This window comes from Meriones unguiculatus, chromosome 10 (genome assembly GCF_030254825.1).
Source record: "Meriones unguiculatus strain TT.TT164.6M chromosome 10, Bangor_MerUng_6.1, whole genome shotgun sequence".
NCBI lineage: Eukaryota > Metazoa > Chordata > Mammalia > Rodentia > Muridae > Meriones > Meriones unguiculatus.
This window is the reverse complement of record NC_083358.1, coordinates 44468218-44484758: the sequence shown is the minus strand read 5'-3', so window position 1 is coordinate 44484758 and position 16541 is coordinate 44468218. Positions and strand designations below refer to the sequence as shown.

Genomic DNA, 16541 nt, shown 5'->3' with positions numbered 1-16541 from the left:
AGAAGAATGTCACTAAAGTCGTTTTAATGAACAAAAAAGGGAATTCTTGGAAAATAGTATTTAAGTGTAAATAGCTCATACTTAAATATTTAAGTCTAGATATGAGGTTTTTAGTCCTTTATGACACAAAATAGGATTTTGAAACAAAATAGGATCACTGTTTCAACTCTTTTCTAGAATTACAGGAAAAGTGAGGTTTTATACTTGCTCCTCAGCCTTTATGGAAGGGAAAGGAGACCCTGATTTTTCCTCCTATACTTTTACCCAACTGAGAACATTTGTATTTCTGCTCCAAACATAGGGGTTTCTCTCACATTAACCAATTTCCCAACACCAACCTATGTTTGAACTCCATCTGTCACATAGAAAGAATGTGAGACCCTAAGGTGAAGGGTTCTGTCGCAATAGACTGCCCCATTCTAGACATGATTCATGTCCAAGTTACATACCCATTCATGTGAATGGCAGATTGTACATACAAGCTCTTGACTTAATGGTTACCTGTTCATTCTAAAACTTACAGCTTGGAGACAGCCAGGTGAGAAGGAAGAGAATATTCAGTAGGGAAGGCAAGATATAGAACTTTTATATCCTGTCTGAGAAGGACAACATGCTTAACAACCTGGGAGTTCTCTGAGCCCTGTACATGGAGGTTGTGTTACCTATGCAGGAGGGATTAAGGCATCATTGTTCATTGGTAATCAATTCAATCTTCAGTCTCTCTCTTTCCCAGGCAGAGAGAGAGAGAGAGAGAGAGAGAGCAGGTTTATTTTCAACACTCATTGCATAGTCAAGGACTCTGCCTGCACAGAGTTTGTATTCTGATAGCATCACAGATAGTACTGCACTCAAGGAACACATGGTGATAGATCTGAAAATCCAACACCTCCAACTGCAAAGTTCTGAAGTGTCCAGCCCCATCCTTAGGGACTTTCCATAAGCCATCTTATTAATATAAAGTCAGGGGTGGCTGAGAGGTGCTTGCTTTGAATAACAAGACTGGTTCTTATTTGCCAGTCCAGTCACTAAATTACTGGGATTTGGGGAGCTTTCATCAGGAACTAAGAAAAAGAACAAAATGTGTGCCTCTTAATATATGCCAAAATAACGCACAGCCTAATTATTGACTTTTTGAGAAGTCCACTCCCTGTGGTAGCTCAGTAACCAATTGGTTTCCCAAAGTGAGGGGAACAGGGACTATTTCTAACAGGAACTCAATGACAGCTCTTTGGTCTCCCCACCCCCGAAGAGAGGAGAAGTCCTGTTAGGCCACAGAGGAGGGCTTTGCAGCCAGTCCTGAAGATACCTGATAAAACAGGATCAGATGAATGGGGAGGAGGTCCCCCCTATCAGTGGACTTGGAAAGGGGCACGGTGGAGATGAGGGAGGGAGGGAGGGACTGGGAGGGAATGAGGGATCGGGACACGGCTGGGATACAGAGTTAATAAAATGTAACTGATAAAAAAAAAGAGAAGTCATTTAGTTAAAATAAGTTTGAGATAAGCAGAGGAATTGAGAGTATAACTGGCTTAATTTCAAGCATCTACTACAAGTGAGGAAGGCAGAAGATATCCAGTGAGGTTGCTTTTAATGCTACATTTGGCAATATTTAATTTAGGAGCTTATTAACTATTAGAACAGAAATGCATATCTTCTCCAGTCTGTCCACTACTGATGCTCTTAAAGAGATGCATAACATTGTCTTTCCTCATTCAAGAGTCATGACCAGCGCGCCATTAACACAAGAAGAGTTCAAGAGATCAACATAGCAATTAAACCTCATCAGTTTATATTAGTCCTCTTAGAAAAGAAGACCAAAGGACCTGAAGGATAAGTGTCTATCATTGTTCTTAGGGTCAATAAAGAAAAAAGAGTTACATAAAATTGTGATTGGGCAAAGAGCCCAATGGGGATAGCAATGGCAACCTGCTCAGATTCTTCTTGGATTTTTCTGTGCTGCATCCTTTCTCCTTAGTAAAGCCTGACTTCTCAGAAATGAGGGCTTACAGGGAAGAGAAGCAAATGTGACCTTTGCAGGTTTTCATGTTTCTTTGGGTATTGTGGGAAGGGGAACTGCTCCTATGAATCACCTTGGAGAAGAGGAATTATGACTTCTATGACTTATTTCAGGGAAACAGAAAAAGTTTCCTCTGAAACTTTGCTTCTGAAACTGCTTCTGAGACCTTTAAGTGTCCTCGAGTTCAATGAACTGAGTACATCAAAATGTCATGCTTGTAGGTATAATTTTATGAGCCCAACACCATATCTTGACATCCTTGATTCCACATGTTTGTGTTATGTATCCATTCTCTCCTTTCCTGCATTTCTAATACTTATAAGTAAATGAAGAGGAAAATGTCTTATATTCCCTAGTTTCCTAAATATTTAGAAGACCGCCAATTCAGTTCCTTGAGTTTGATGGAGTATGTAATCACATAACACTTTGTGGATATTTATAGGCCTTTTTACTTTTTTTTTTTTTTTTTTTTGTTTTTGTTTTTTTTTTTTTGTTTTGTTTTGTTTTTTTTTTTTTTTTTCCAATGCAGTTTGTTCAGGAACATTGAACAATCCTCGGACCCCGGGGAAAGCCAGCCCACAGCTTAAATAGCCTCTGGGTAGCCAACCCAGGCGTGCCACGGGGGCAATGCAGATAGGTCCACATACATGGAAGCAAGCCAGATCCTCGGCCTTAGCCAAATGTGGAGTTGTTCGTGACAGAGAGCACTCACCATCGGGAAGGTGGAAGGCAGAAACCAGCTCCATCTTTAAGGCATAGCATTCCGCAGCTCTCTACAGTTCCCCCTTTTTGTTTTAGACGCATCAGGCAAGAGTAGAGGTCTGATCTCTGATATTAGAAATAAATTGGGACTTTGTACAGATGTTCATTTAGGTGTCATCCACCCAAAGAGCATCAGACCGTCCGATACCTTTTTCTCAGAGGCGGGACCTGGGCATCAACCCGCATGCAATCAGACATGCTCTTCTCTGGGTCCAAAGCGGCTGACCCTGAGTGCAGTGCTTAGCCTCGCATCCTGAGCGTATCATCCTTTTTACTTTTAATATATAGTTCAGTTCTTATTTTCCATAAAGCAACTTATCTTCACTACTGTCAAAAAGAATCCCAATAACTTTGATAAATGTTTTTTGTACCTGTTCAGAACAAGTTGATAGATGAATCTAATTACCAGCATGCCCTACTCTTTACAATCTTTACTAAAAAGCAGAATCATACAAACCATACCAACACTATGGGGGATGCCCCTGAAATAGAAGGATGGCACACACCACTGTTCTTCTTCAGCCTACCTAAAGTGCTTCCTAAGTCTTTCCTAAAGTGCTTCCATCACCATTGCTTTAACTGAGAATCACCAAAGAAAGGTTGTATTTCTTGATAGACCACAGGTCCCAACATGCGTGGTCTATATTCAGGCACCATGAGAAATGGGGATTGAGAGCAGCCTCCTCCCTGTTTGAACTCCGTACACTTGAAAACTCGAAGTTAAGCATGTAGCTGGGTGATAAGACTCCTGTTTAGCCTATGTGATGTCTTGGACCCCATCTTTAGGAACACCAAGATGCAAAGCCAAAGAAAAAAGTAAACTAAAGGAAAAAGATGAACTACAAAGGAAACAAGAGCTTTATAGGGCTTGTCTCTGTCATGTTGCGTCACTTCCTTGCTGTGACAATATACGTAAAATGATGAAGGGAGGAAGCCAAGATGGCGACACCGAGAGGTCACTGGGTCGAATAAGCAGGACAGCAGTGACAGCAACCAACAAATCAAACTCTGGGCCTCAAAACACCAGTGATTGTGTTTCCCAGGTGAGAGAAAACCCCATGATGTGGGAAGTAATTGGGCTCATTCTCAGGTCACCCAGCTAAACCCCAGAAGAGTTCCCGGTTTCTGGCAGGCACTCAGTCGCCAGCCCAGAGCCACATGCCTGCATGCTCTGATCACTATCCCAGACTGAACTGTGGGCCCCACAACACCAGAGACTGGGTTTTCCAGTCAATGGAAAACCCCACTGTGAAGGAAGCAATCGGGACTGACCTCAGGTCACCCAATCCGTGGAAAAGGTTCTGGGCTCTAGCAGACTTTCAGCTGCCAGCCCAGGGACCTGACTGTGCATCTGACTCACTGTCCCAGACAGAACTGTGGGCCCCAGGGCACTAGAGACTGGGTTTCCCTGTCAGGAGGAAATCCCACAGTGAAGGAAACATCAGGTCTGACCTCAGGGCACCCAGCTAAACCCTCCCTAATAAGTTCCTGGGTTTCTGAACGTGCCCAGTTGCCAGCGAGGAGCCACCTGCATGCTCTACTCCCCATCCCACATTGAAGAATGTTCAAACAAATAGGTGAAGGAATTGAACGGAAAACAGGAAAACACAGTCAGACAGTTGAAGGAAATCAACAAAATGGTTCAAGATCTGAGGATAGAATTGGAAAAATTAAAGAAAACACAAAGGAAATCATGGAGAGGAAGAACTTAGGGAAGAAAACAGGAACTACAGAGGTAATCATAACCAACAGACTACAAGAGATGGAAGAAAGAATCTCAGGTGTGTAAGATACAATGGAAGAAATCGATGTATCCATCAAAGAAAATATTAAGTCTAAAAAAATTCTTGGCACAAACCATCCAAGGAATCCAAGACAACATGAAAAGACAAAACCTAAGAATGATAGGAATAGAAGAAAAAGAAGATTCCTTCCTCCAAGGCCCAGAAAATATTTTCAACAAAATCATAGAAGAAAATTTTCCCAACTTAAAGGAGAGGCCAATAAGAATACAAGAGGCCTACAGAGCACCCAATAAATTAGACCAGAAAAGAAAATCCTCCAGCCACATAATAATTAAAACAGTAAGCATACAAAACAAAGAAAAAATACTAAAAGCTGCAAGGGAAAATAGGCCAACTAACATATAATGGCAAACCCATCAGTATCATACCTGACTTCCCAAGAGAGACTATAAAAGCCAGAATGGCTTGAAAGGATAACATGCAGACCCTAAGAGAACATATATGTCAGCCAAGGCTACTATACCCAGAAAAACTCTCAATCATCATAGATGGAGAAAACAAGATATTCAATGACAAAAACAAAATTAAGCAATACCTACCCACAAATCCAGCATTACAAGAGATATTAAAAGGAAAAATACAACCCAAGAAAGCTAACTGCATTCAGGAAAACACAGGAAATAAATATCCTCACTACAACAAAACTAAAAGTAGCCAAGCACACAAACACACTACCACAACCAACATCAAAATAAAAGGATATAACAGCCACTGATCATTAATCTCTCTCAACATTAATGACTCAGCTCTTACAGGCTAACAGAATGGATGTGTAAACAAGACCCAACAATCTGTCACATACAAGAAATACACCTAAGTCACAAAAATAGACATTACCTGAGGGTAAAAGGCTAGAAGATGGTTTTTCAAGCAACTGGACCTGAGAAGCAAGCAAGAGTAGCCATTCTAATATCTGATAAAATAGACTTTCAACAAAAAATAATCAAAGGAGATGGGGAAGGTCACTTCATACTCATCAAATGAAAATTCCACCAAGAAGACATCACAGTCTGAACATCTATGCCCCAATACTCACATTTGTAAAACAAACATTAATAACACTTAAACCACACATACATCCCCACACATTAATAGTGGGAGACTTCAACACCTCACTCTCAACAAAGGACAAGTCAACAAAACAGAAATTAAGCAAAGAAACAATGACTGTAGCAATGAATCAAATGGACCTAGCAGACGTCTACAGAACATTACACCCAAACACAAAAGAATTTACCTTCTTCTCAGCACCTCATAGAACCTTCTCAAAAATAGGCCATATAATTGATCACAAAGCAAGCCTCAACAGATACAAGGAGATTGAAATAATCCCTTGTATCCTGTCTGATCACCATGGAATAAGGCTGGAAACTGAACAACTAAATGACAGCTGGGTCAGGGAAGAAGTAAAGAAAAAAATTAAAGACTTCTTAGAATTCAATGAAAATGAAGGCCCAACATAGCCAAACTTATGGGACACAATGAAAGCAGCGCTAAGAGGAGATTTTATAGCACTAAGTGCCTTCAAGAAGAAATTTGAAATATCTCATACAAGCAATTTAATGGCTAGAAAGCCTTAGGGAAAAAAAAAGAAAGAAAGAAGCAGACACACCCAAGAGGACTGGTGGAAATAAACTCAAGGCTAAAATCAATATAATAGAAACAAATGAAACAAGTCAAAGAATCAATAAAACCAAGAGCTGGCTCTTTGAGAAAATCAACAAGATAGACAAACCCTTAGCCAAACTAACTAAAAGGCAGAGAAACACTATCCAAAACAACAAAATCAGAAATGAAAAGGAGGGGACATAACAACAGACACTAAGGAAATCCAAACAATCATTAAGTCTTACTTCAAAAGCCTATATTCCACAAAATTTGAAAATCTAAGTAAAATGGAAAATTTTCTTGAGCGATTCCATTTGCTAAAGCTGAATCAAGACCAGGTAAATCAATTAAATAGTCCTATATCCCCTAAGGAAATAGAAGCAGTCATCGAGAAAGTCTCCCATACAAAAAATGCCCAGGGCCAGATGGTTTCAGTGCAGAATTCTACCAGACAAAAAAAGAGCTAAAAACAATAATCTTCAAACTATTCCACAAACTGGAAACAGAACATTACCACAATCATTTTGTTAAGCCATGGTCACCTTGATACCTAAACCTCACAAAGACCCAACAAAGAAAGAGAATTTCAGGCCAACCTCCCTTATGAATATTGATGCAAAAGTACTCAATAAAATACTTGCAAACCAAATCCAAGAACACATCAAAGATATCATCCACTATGACCAAATAGGCTTCATCCCTGGTATGTAGGGGTGGTTCAATGAATGGAAATCCATCAATGTAATCCACCAAATAAACAAACTGAAAGAAAAAAAAACACATAATAATCTCTTTAGAATGTTGAAAAAGCATTTGATAAAATCCAACATTCATTTATCTTTAAAGTCCTGGAGAGATCAGGGATACAAGGGACTTACCTAAACATAGCAATGGCAATATACAGAAAGCCTATAGCCAACATCAAACTAAACTGAAAGAAATTAAATCAATCCCACTGAAATCAGGGACAAGGCAAGGATGCCCACTCTCTCCATATCTCTTTAACCTAGTTCTTAAAGTCCTTGCTAGAGCAATAATACAATTAAAGGAGATCAAGGAGATTCAGTTTGGAAAGGAAGAAGTGAAAGTATCATTATTTGCAGATGATATGATAGTATACGTGAGGGACCCCAAAAATTCTACCACAGAACTCCTACAGCTGATAAACACCTTCAGCCAAGTGGCTGGATACAAAATCAACTCAAAAAAATCAGTAGCCCTCCTATATATGAAAGACAAAAGGACTGAGAAAGAAATTAGGAAAACTACAGCCTTCACAATAGCCACAAAAGACATGAAGTACCTTGGTGTGACTCTAACCAAGCAAGTGAAGGACCTGTCTGAAAAAAAAAAAAAATTCAAGCCTCTGAAGAAAGAAATTGAAGAATATATCAGAAGATAGAAAGATCTCCCATGCTCATGGCTTGGCAAGATTAGCATAGTAAAAATGGCCATCTTACCAAAAGCAATCTACAGATTCAATGCAATTCACATCAAATTACCAACACAATTCTTTACAGAACTTGAAATAACAATTCTCAACTTTATGTGGAATAACATGAAACCCAGAATAGCTAAAACACTCCTGTACAACTTATGGTCTGGAGGTATCTCCATCTCTGATCTCAAGCTGTACTATTGAGCAAAAATAATAAAAACTGCATAGTACTGGCATAGAAACAGACTGTTGGATCAATGAATCGAATAGAAGATTCAGAAATAAACCCACACACTTATGGACACCTGATTTTTTACAAAGATGCCAAAACCATACACTGGGGAAAAGATAGCATCTTCAACAAATGGTGCTGGTCCAACTGGATGTCTACATGTAAAAAAATGCAAATAGATCCATACTTATCACCCTGCACAAAACTGAAGTCCAAGTGGATCAAAGACCTCAACATAAAACCAGACACACTAAACCTGTTAAAAGAAAAAGTGGGAAAGAGCCTTGAACTCATTGGCACAGGAAACAACTTCCTGAACTTCTGTCACCAACAACACAGGCTCTAAGATCAACAATCAAAAAAAATGGGACCTCATGAAACTGAAAAGCTTCTGTATAGCAAAAGACACTGTCATCAGAACAAAATGACAGCCTACAGATACTGGGAAAGGATCTTCACCAACCCTATATTTGACAAAGAGCTAATATCCTGAATATATAAAGAGCTCAAAAAGTTAAACAGCAACAAATCAAGTAATCCAATTAAAAATGAGGTACAGAGCTAAACAGAATTCTCTGTAGAGGAATATTGAATGGCAGATAAACACTTAAAGAAATGCTCAGTGTTCTTAGTCATTAAGGAAATGCGACCTGAGATTTCACCTTACACCTCATAGGTTTGATTATAGACTACAATAAAAGTATCCTCTATGGCTGTAAAGGCCTGAATGATCATGGCTGCATCACACTGTTGTGAGACTCTAATCTTGCATATATACCACAGGCAAACCAAGGAGACAAACACCAGAAGGCCTGCTAACGCTCCCATGCCCGCCCATTCCTTCAGATGATTCATGGCTGCAGCAATCCATGATGATAATCCTGTGGCTAGTCCTGCGTCCACTCTGGTAGAATTTACTGTGACAATGGCCACTCTCAGCTGCTCCATCGTAGTATCGAATTCTCCAGTCCAATTACCTAAAATATAGCTCAACAATTGTTTAGACAGATTTGCAGCACAGGAAAAATTCTCATGTTATATGCTAGTGACTCAAAGTCCAGCATATTTTCATTGACAGCCAAGTTGAGCGATTTGCCATAGGGTATCAATTTGAAGCAGGACATTCTCCCCAAGCATGGTTGGATACCATAAAAAGCTAAAATGTTGCGCTCAGGATGCGAGGCTAAGCACTGCACTCAAGGTCAGCCGCTTTGGACCCAGAGAAGAGCATGTCTGGTTGCATGCGGGTTGATGCCCCAGGTCCCGCCTCTGAGAAAAAGGTATCGGACAGGTCTGATGCTCTTTGGGTGGATGACACCTAAATGAACATCGGTACAAAGTCCCAATTTATTTCTAATATCAGAGATCAGACCTCTACTCTTGCCTGATGTGTCTAAAACAAAAAGGGGGAACTGTAGAGAGCTGCGGAATGCTATGCCTTAAAGATGGAGCTGGTTTCCGCCTTCCATCTTTCCGATGGTGAGTGCTCTCTGTCACAAACAATTCCACATTTGGCTAAGGCTGAGGATCTGGCTTGCTTCCATGTATGTGGACCTATCTGCATTGCCCACGTGGCATGCCTGGGTTGGCTACCCAGAGGCTATTTAAGCTGTGGGCTGGCTTTCCCCAGGGTCCGAGGATTGTTCAAGGTTCCTGAATAAACTGCATTGAAAAAAAAAATGAAACCTTAAAAAAAAAAAGTATCCTCTAAATATTTGGGGCAGGGAGTATTCCTAGACTGTTTGGCTATTAATGCATTGATGAAGCCAGCATCCTCATCAATCATCACATCTCAATAGAGCCACCAGTTGATGAATGAGTCTTTATGTCCAAGTCAGTCATGATGGCACATGCCTTTAACTAGCACTCAGAGTTTGAGGCCAGCTTGTTTACATGTTGACTTCCAGGCCAGCCAGGGCTTCATGGTGAGATGCTGTCTCAAACAAACAAAACAAAGTTTATGCTTTGGGGTCTGCAGGTATGGCTCAGCAGTAGAGCATTCACAGCACTGAGTAAGTTTCAGTATTTCTGACCTCTTTAATTTGCATTTTGGAAATCCCAAATACCAGTTAAAAAGTATACTTTTTAAATATTGAACCAGGAGTATTTTTCTCCACTGTGTGATTTTCATGTCCCTTAAAAAGCAATACAAACGTGGAGGAATCACAATCTTCAAAATGCTTGCCTTGGATCCGCAAGAGTTCAAGTTCCAGAGCACACACACATACACACACACACACACAAAAAAAAAAAAAAAAAGCTCAGCATGATGGTATATGCTTACAGACTCAGTGCCGGAGGACAAATAGGTGTTATCATACGGTGCTTACCCACACAGATGTTCACACACAAAACAAGTTTTGGCATATATACATGATATGCAAATGGATATAGCATTTTATTTTATTACTCCATGACAAAACAAACAAACAAAAAACTTACATTGCCTGGTCCCATAATCACTATATGATGTGTGATATATGTCTCAGAAATTAAGTTTTCTATACTTTGGAGCCTGAGCCATCTGTTCTGCCCCTACAAATTGAGTTGACTGTCATATTGTTCCTGAAACACTAACTAAAGTGGTGTCCTTTTCCTTCTCAAAAGAGATATTATCTATTGTAATGTACAGAATGAGGTTTGGTTTAAAAAAAACACAATGAGACAGTAATGAATCTATGATAGCATATTTCTCAGAATGATTGGATGAAATATGTCCTTCCTACTTTTGCTACCAGAGTCCAAGTCCATAGGGAACCTGACTTGGGGTAGATTCATCAGATCCAGGCACTCATCCTAAGACTCAAACAGAAAGTCATCAAGAAATCCAGGAAGATAGAGATAGAGAGAGAGAGATAGAGAGAGAGAGAGAGAGAGAGAGAGAGAGAGAGAGAGAGAGAGAGAAACAGGTGGAGGGGATCATCACACACCTTTGCCTGTCTTCAAGAATATTGAGTCCAGGATTATAGCTGAAGGGGTAAGAAGCATAGGAAGTTAATACATCTTGGTCAAAGTGGGGTTTGGTCAGTCATTATCTCAGAACTGTTTCTCTGAGGAAATTGAAGTCCTCACCACTTAAGGGCAATTCACTTTCCATTTGGAGATGAGCTCTTTATTTACAGGAATAAGCTCATTCTTTGTCCAGTGCTTACTGTTCTCAGCCAGTTTAGGGACATTGCTAGAGACAGAGAGGCTCCGCTCCCAAAGTGCAGTCTGGGCCAGGATGTTGCAAAGTCTCACAAACTATTGATTATATTGATATGTATAATGTGTGTTTGCATTTGCCTGCAAGAACACATACAGAAGCCAGAGACTGATGTTGAAATTTTTATCTCTGTTTCTCTTGACTTTAATTTTTGAAGCAAGTTTTCCCACTGAACTTGGACTTTGAATTTCATCCACACTGCTTGCCAAAATTCCCATCCATACCCACACCCCCCACATGCCATACCCCCACATCTCGCACCACCACCACCACCCACACACACACACATGCTTGGCCCAGCCACAGCTCTGAAATCTTTCCATCCTCCTACCCCCAGCCCAACTGAAGCTCCCAGAGCTTTCTATCCCCTACTCTACTCCACTCCAACTGGGGATGTGCTCACATCCAGCTTTTTACCTAAGTGTCAGGGATCCAAATTTAGGCCTTCATGCTTGCTCATCAAGTGCTTTAATCTCTGAGCCATAGTTCCAGCTCCTACTCCTAGTGGCCCTTATCTTGATGTCTTTGTCCTTAAAGGGGAAGGGCTTCCAGCTTTGGATCCTTCTTAAATAATTGACGTACCTATGTGCAGACTGATCAGGAAATGACCCAAAACTTAAGGTGGTAATGGTGCCAGAAATAAAATGAAAGCAGACATGCTAAGCTTTACTCGCTTTCAGTTAAGCACTTGGGTGTCTGCCAAAGTAACCTCCCCTGAAAGACCTTTGAGAAGCATGTAACATCACAGGACTTCCAGAAGAGAAAGCCTTCTCTGTTCTCTAGCTCACTGACTCTCAGGCTGTTAGTTGTAGGAATTTAGGAAGCTACCTTCCAACATGACTTTACCCTGCAGAAAACCACTTTCACCCTCTGGACTTAGGTCATTCAAATGTCAGCAATGAAAGGACCCCTAACCTCTAGCTGTCTTGTTTATCATGATTCTAGGTATCTTAATATCAGCTTGCTTGTCATTTCCTGCATGGACTTTACTAATTTTTTTTAAGAAAGGTAGCTTGCAATATCCTTTGAAAGGGCATAGAAAGAGCCTTTTCTCAGAAAGAAAGGGAATATCTTCAAACATTGGTCAGAGGTACAGCTCAATAGTAGGATGCCTGCCTAATATGTATAAGATTCTGGGTTCAGACTCCAGGAACACACACACACACACACACACACACACACCAAAAAAACAAACAAACAAACAAACAAAAACCACTATCCAATTTTTATGTGGATGTTGACAAAAGTAAAAATAAGCAGTCAAAATTTAAATACTTTTTTTTCTAACATGCTCATGTTTAAGGGCATATATCATTGTTAAAATATTGATTTAAGTAAAATATAATTTTGAAAACATTCTTTTTAGCCAGTTGTGGTGGTATGTGAGCACATGCCTCTAGTCTCAGTGATCAGGAGGCTGAGAGGGGTAATGGGAAATTCCTGCCAACCCCGATTCTCTAGGGAAAACCTGACACACAAATAAACAAAATGGGAAGGGAAAAAAGAGGGAGATAGATTACTTCCAGTTTAGCTGAATTTTAGAATAACCTGAAGCAGTTATTTGAAAATACTATTTTTCATTTAATTACTCGCACACTCATTGGAAATTTTAAAAATAAGTATGATTGAATTGAACACAATATCCCAAAATACCAACTAAACACAATTGCAAAATTTTCTGAACTTTAAGAAGAAAGATAAGCAGCATTTCATGGTACTGGAGAGATGGATCAACAGTGGCTGCTCTTCCAGAGGACCCAAGGTCAATTCCCAGCACCAACATGGTGGGTCACAACCATTTATAAGCACAGTCCAAGGAATACAATGTCTTCTTCTGGCCTCTGGCCAGAAACACCAGGCATACGTATGACCCACAGGCATGTTTATAGGCAAAACACTCATGTGTGTATGTGTGTGTGTAATAATAATTTAAGTAGTTATTTAAATATAAATAACTAATTTTTTAAATAAGAATGATAACCAGTATCTCCTCTGGGGTTCAGGTGTCTCATTTTATATGTAACATCTGTATACTTGAGGCATTTACTCTCAAGAGCAAAATGGAGTCAGTACTTCCCCCTTTTTTTCCAGCACTTGGTAGCTACTGATCAAGACTGACAGCCTCAGCATACTGTTTACTCAGCTTTACTGCCTTACAGCAGGTATCATTACAGTTCCTTTGTAATTTCCTCCCTTCTTAGTTAAATTTCCCAGCTAATTTTTATGCTTAAAAAAAAGTCTATTGTTTGAATAGTCTGTTTACTCATCTTCTGTGTGTGTTTGTTAAGTGACTGGGTGGCAATTAATGGAGGCAACTTTATTTCATATGCTGGGACCATAGTGCGACACAAAAATAAACATGGGTATACTTTTAGGGAGATTACTTAAAGAAAATGTAACAGACAATTTTCATAAAAACAAATACTGGGCAGGTCCTGGTGGTGTGTGACTGTAATCCTAGCACTCTGGGAAGCAGAGGTTGGTGGATCACTGTGAATTCGAAGCCAGTCTGGTCTACAAATCGAGTTGGGGACAGTCAAAGCTATACAAGGAAACCGTGTCTTGAAAAACCAAAAAAGAAAGGAAAGGGAAAGGGAAGGGGAAGGGGGGGAGGGGAAGGGAGGGGAGGGGAGGGGAGGGGAGGGGAGGGAGGGAGGGAGGGAGGGAGGGAGGGAGGGAAGAGAAGAGAAGAGAAGAGAAGAGAAGAGAAGAGAAGAGAAGAGAAGAGAAGAGAAGAGAAGAGAAGAGAAGAGAAGAGAAGAGAAGAGAAGAGAAGAGAAGAGAAGAGAAGAGAAGAGAAGAGAAGAGAAGAGAAGAGAAGAGAAGAGAAGAGAAGAAAGACAAATGCTGGACTGCAATGGCGCTGTGCCCTGTGAGGCACTGCCCAGTGTGTGCAGCAGGGGATCTTGCTAGGAGGTGCTTACTTCAAGAAGTTACTTGAGCCAAGAACAAAGGATACTATAGTAGGAGCTATAGGGCACACAGAGAAGAGATCTGTCCTGCTTAGCTTCCCCTCCATTCTGCCCAGTTCCTCTCCCCTTCCTGCCTCTCCCCGGCCTTCACCACTGAGTTTTCCTGCTACTTTAGTCTACCAGCTACTCATGGACTTTTGCATAGATTTTAGATACATAGTTCTCCTTTTAGGAAACAGCCAAAACCTACTTTTCTGCCAGCATTGGATTGGCAATGTCATTAGAGTGCAGAACTGCTTTCCTAGCATTTCAAAGATCTGAGTTTGATCCAGCACAGCACAGAGTTGGCGGCACACGCCTGTAACCTCTACACTCAGGAAGGAGAAAGCCTTAGAAGTGAGTCTGTCCTCAGCTACACTGTGTGTCAGGGTCCAGGCTGAGATACACATGATGCCCTGGTTCAAAAAACAAAAGCTGGAATAAAAATAAAATGCCGAATTATTTTTAGAAGTAAGGACAAAATATCAAATGAGGGAAATGAAATATTATCATGAAGAACAGTTCACTTTATGCTTGTTTAAATGCTAGAGAAGTGATTTGTAAGAGTCAATTGGCTGGCTAACAGTGATTGACAAGGACTCACTAGATTTGATTGGCTGGCAAGCAGGGTGAATGGCCAGCGTCTTGAGGTCCAGCTGGAGGGCGGAACTGATGACTGACTGTGTTGTAGCATAGTGTCCCTAAGCTCTGTAAACAGCTGTGCTTTCTGAAGAATATTACTTTTCTTCTGAGGCTGTAGGAGGGATAAAGAAAGTAAAACACTTTCACAGGTGCCTCAGACACTATGGGGTTCACTGGAACGGTTTGAATGAGATGTATCTTTAGTCTCGGTTATTAGAATAATTGGTCCCCAGTTGGTGGCACAGTTAGGAGCAGCTTAGGAGGGGTGGCTTTACTGGAAGAAGTATGTCACTGGAGGTAAGTTCCGGGAAGGGAAAGCCTTGCATCACTCCTCACATCCTCTCTCTGCCTCCTGATGAATGCGTGCCATCTGTTCCGGCCACCCTGCCTGGCCACTGCCGGGTTTCCCCTCCATGGTGGTGGACTCTTCTCCTTCTACAACCACAAGCACAAATAAACCCTTCCTTCCATAAGTTGCCTTGGTAGCAGTGTCTAATCACAGCAGTAGAATGTAACTAAGACAACTAGTATGTCCAGTATTTCAACGAGAAAAGTATGGGGATGTAGCCCAACAGTGAGAGTACTTACTTTGCGTGCATGAAACCGTAGGTTCAATCCCCAGCACTACAAGAAGATAAAGGCAATTTAAATTTTAAATTCTGTAGCATTACCAGGCCACAGAAGAAGACAATGCAGCCACTCTTGATGAGACCTTAATTGACTAGGATTAGAAGGAAGGAAAAGAAGACCTCCCCTATAAGTGGACTTGGGGAGGGGCATACATGCAGAGGGTGGAGGAAGGGAGGGATTGGGACAGGAGGAGGGAGGGAACCACAGGGGGGGGATACAAAAAAAAAAAAAACAAGGAAAGAAAACAAGGAAAAAAAACAAAACAAAAATAATAATACAAATAAATAAATAAATAAATAATCGTGGGGTTCCCCCCAAAAAAATATGATAGAGGTAATGTGAAGAAAATTGATCATCACTATTGTTATTATTATTATTATTAGAAAAAAAACTTATTCATGTTGATTTGAATCCTTCAAATACATTTCATTGCTGCAAATGCAGTATTGCAAGACAAGTGCACATGCTAAGAGTCGGGCAAAAACCTGCAGAAAACTTACAAGCACACACAGAGTAAAATTTAATTCCCATGTCCTTCTCTTCGTTGCCTTACCATTTACAGGGCTCATTAAGACAGCAGTTTTCTCTATGTAAACTTGGGGCATGATGTATTCTTTCTTCATGGGGATGATAATCGTTCCCCAGGCATGTGATTTGCAACTATATGCTAACCTGAATAATAAATTCTATGGTGGTGGGGGAGGCAGGTGATAAATGTACCATGTTCATGTGTGTGCACAGATATGTTTGTGTGAACACACATAATAACTCAAAAGCATGTAGAGGCCAGAAGCAAATGGACTTCTCTTTGTTGATCTGTTTTATTTTTTGAAACAAAGGCTCTTCACTGAACCTGGAGCTTACTAATTGGCTAGACTGATTGGCCAGAGAGCTACAGGGATCCACTGTGACCACTGTGTGCTCTAGGGTCACACACTTGGGGTACCACAGAAGCTCTTCCAGGGGTCCTGGGACTCTGCATTCAGATCCTCATGCTTACCTGGCAATCCCTACATTCCATGTAAAGCATACTCAAATGCATAGATAAAGGAGAAGGCTACTGCAGGCTGCATCAGCTGGTCTAGATGAGCAAATTGAAGGCACATGAAAACCCAAGACCTTAATGGTGAAAAAGAAGGGCTGTTTGCTCAAGTCATACATTAGCCAGCTATTTGAACAAGTTAGTAAATACTTTTTTTTTTTTTGCTAGTTGCCAGTCTGTGCAGATATATCCTTCACTAAAGTCATGCT

The 16541-nt window shown here is 40.6% G+C and overlaps 1 protein-coding gene across 1 annotated transcript in view; it reads left to right on the top strand.

The window, feature by feature from the left end:
- Positions 1 to 16541, top strand: part of Rnf150 (ring finger protein 150) — a 287377-nt gene that overhangs the window by 185345 nt on the left and 85491 nt on the right.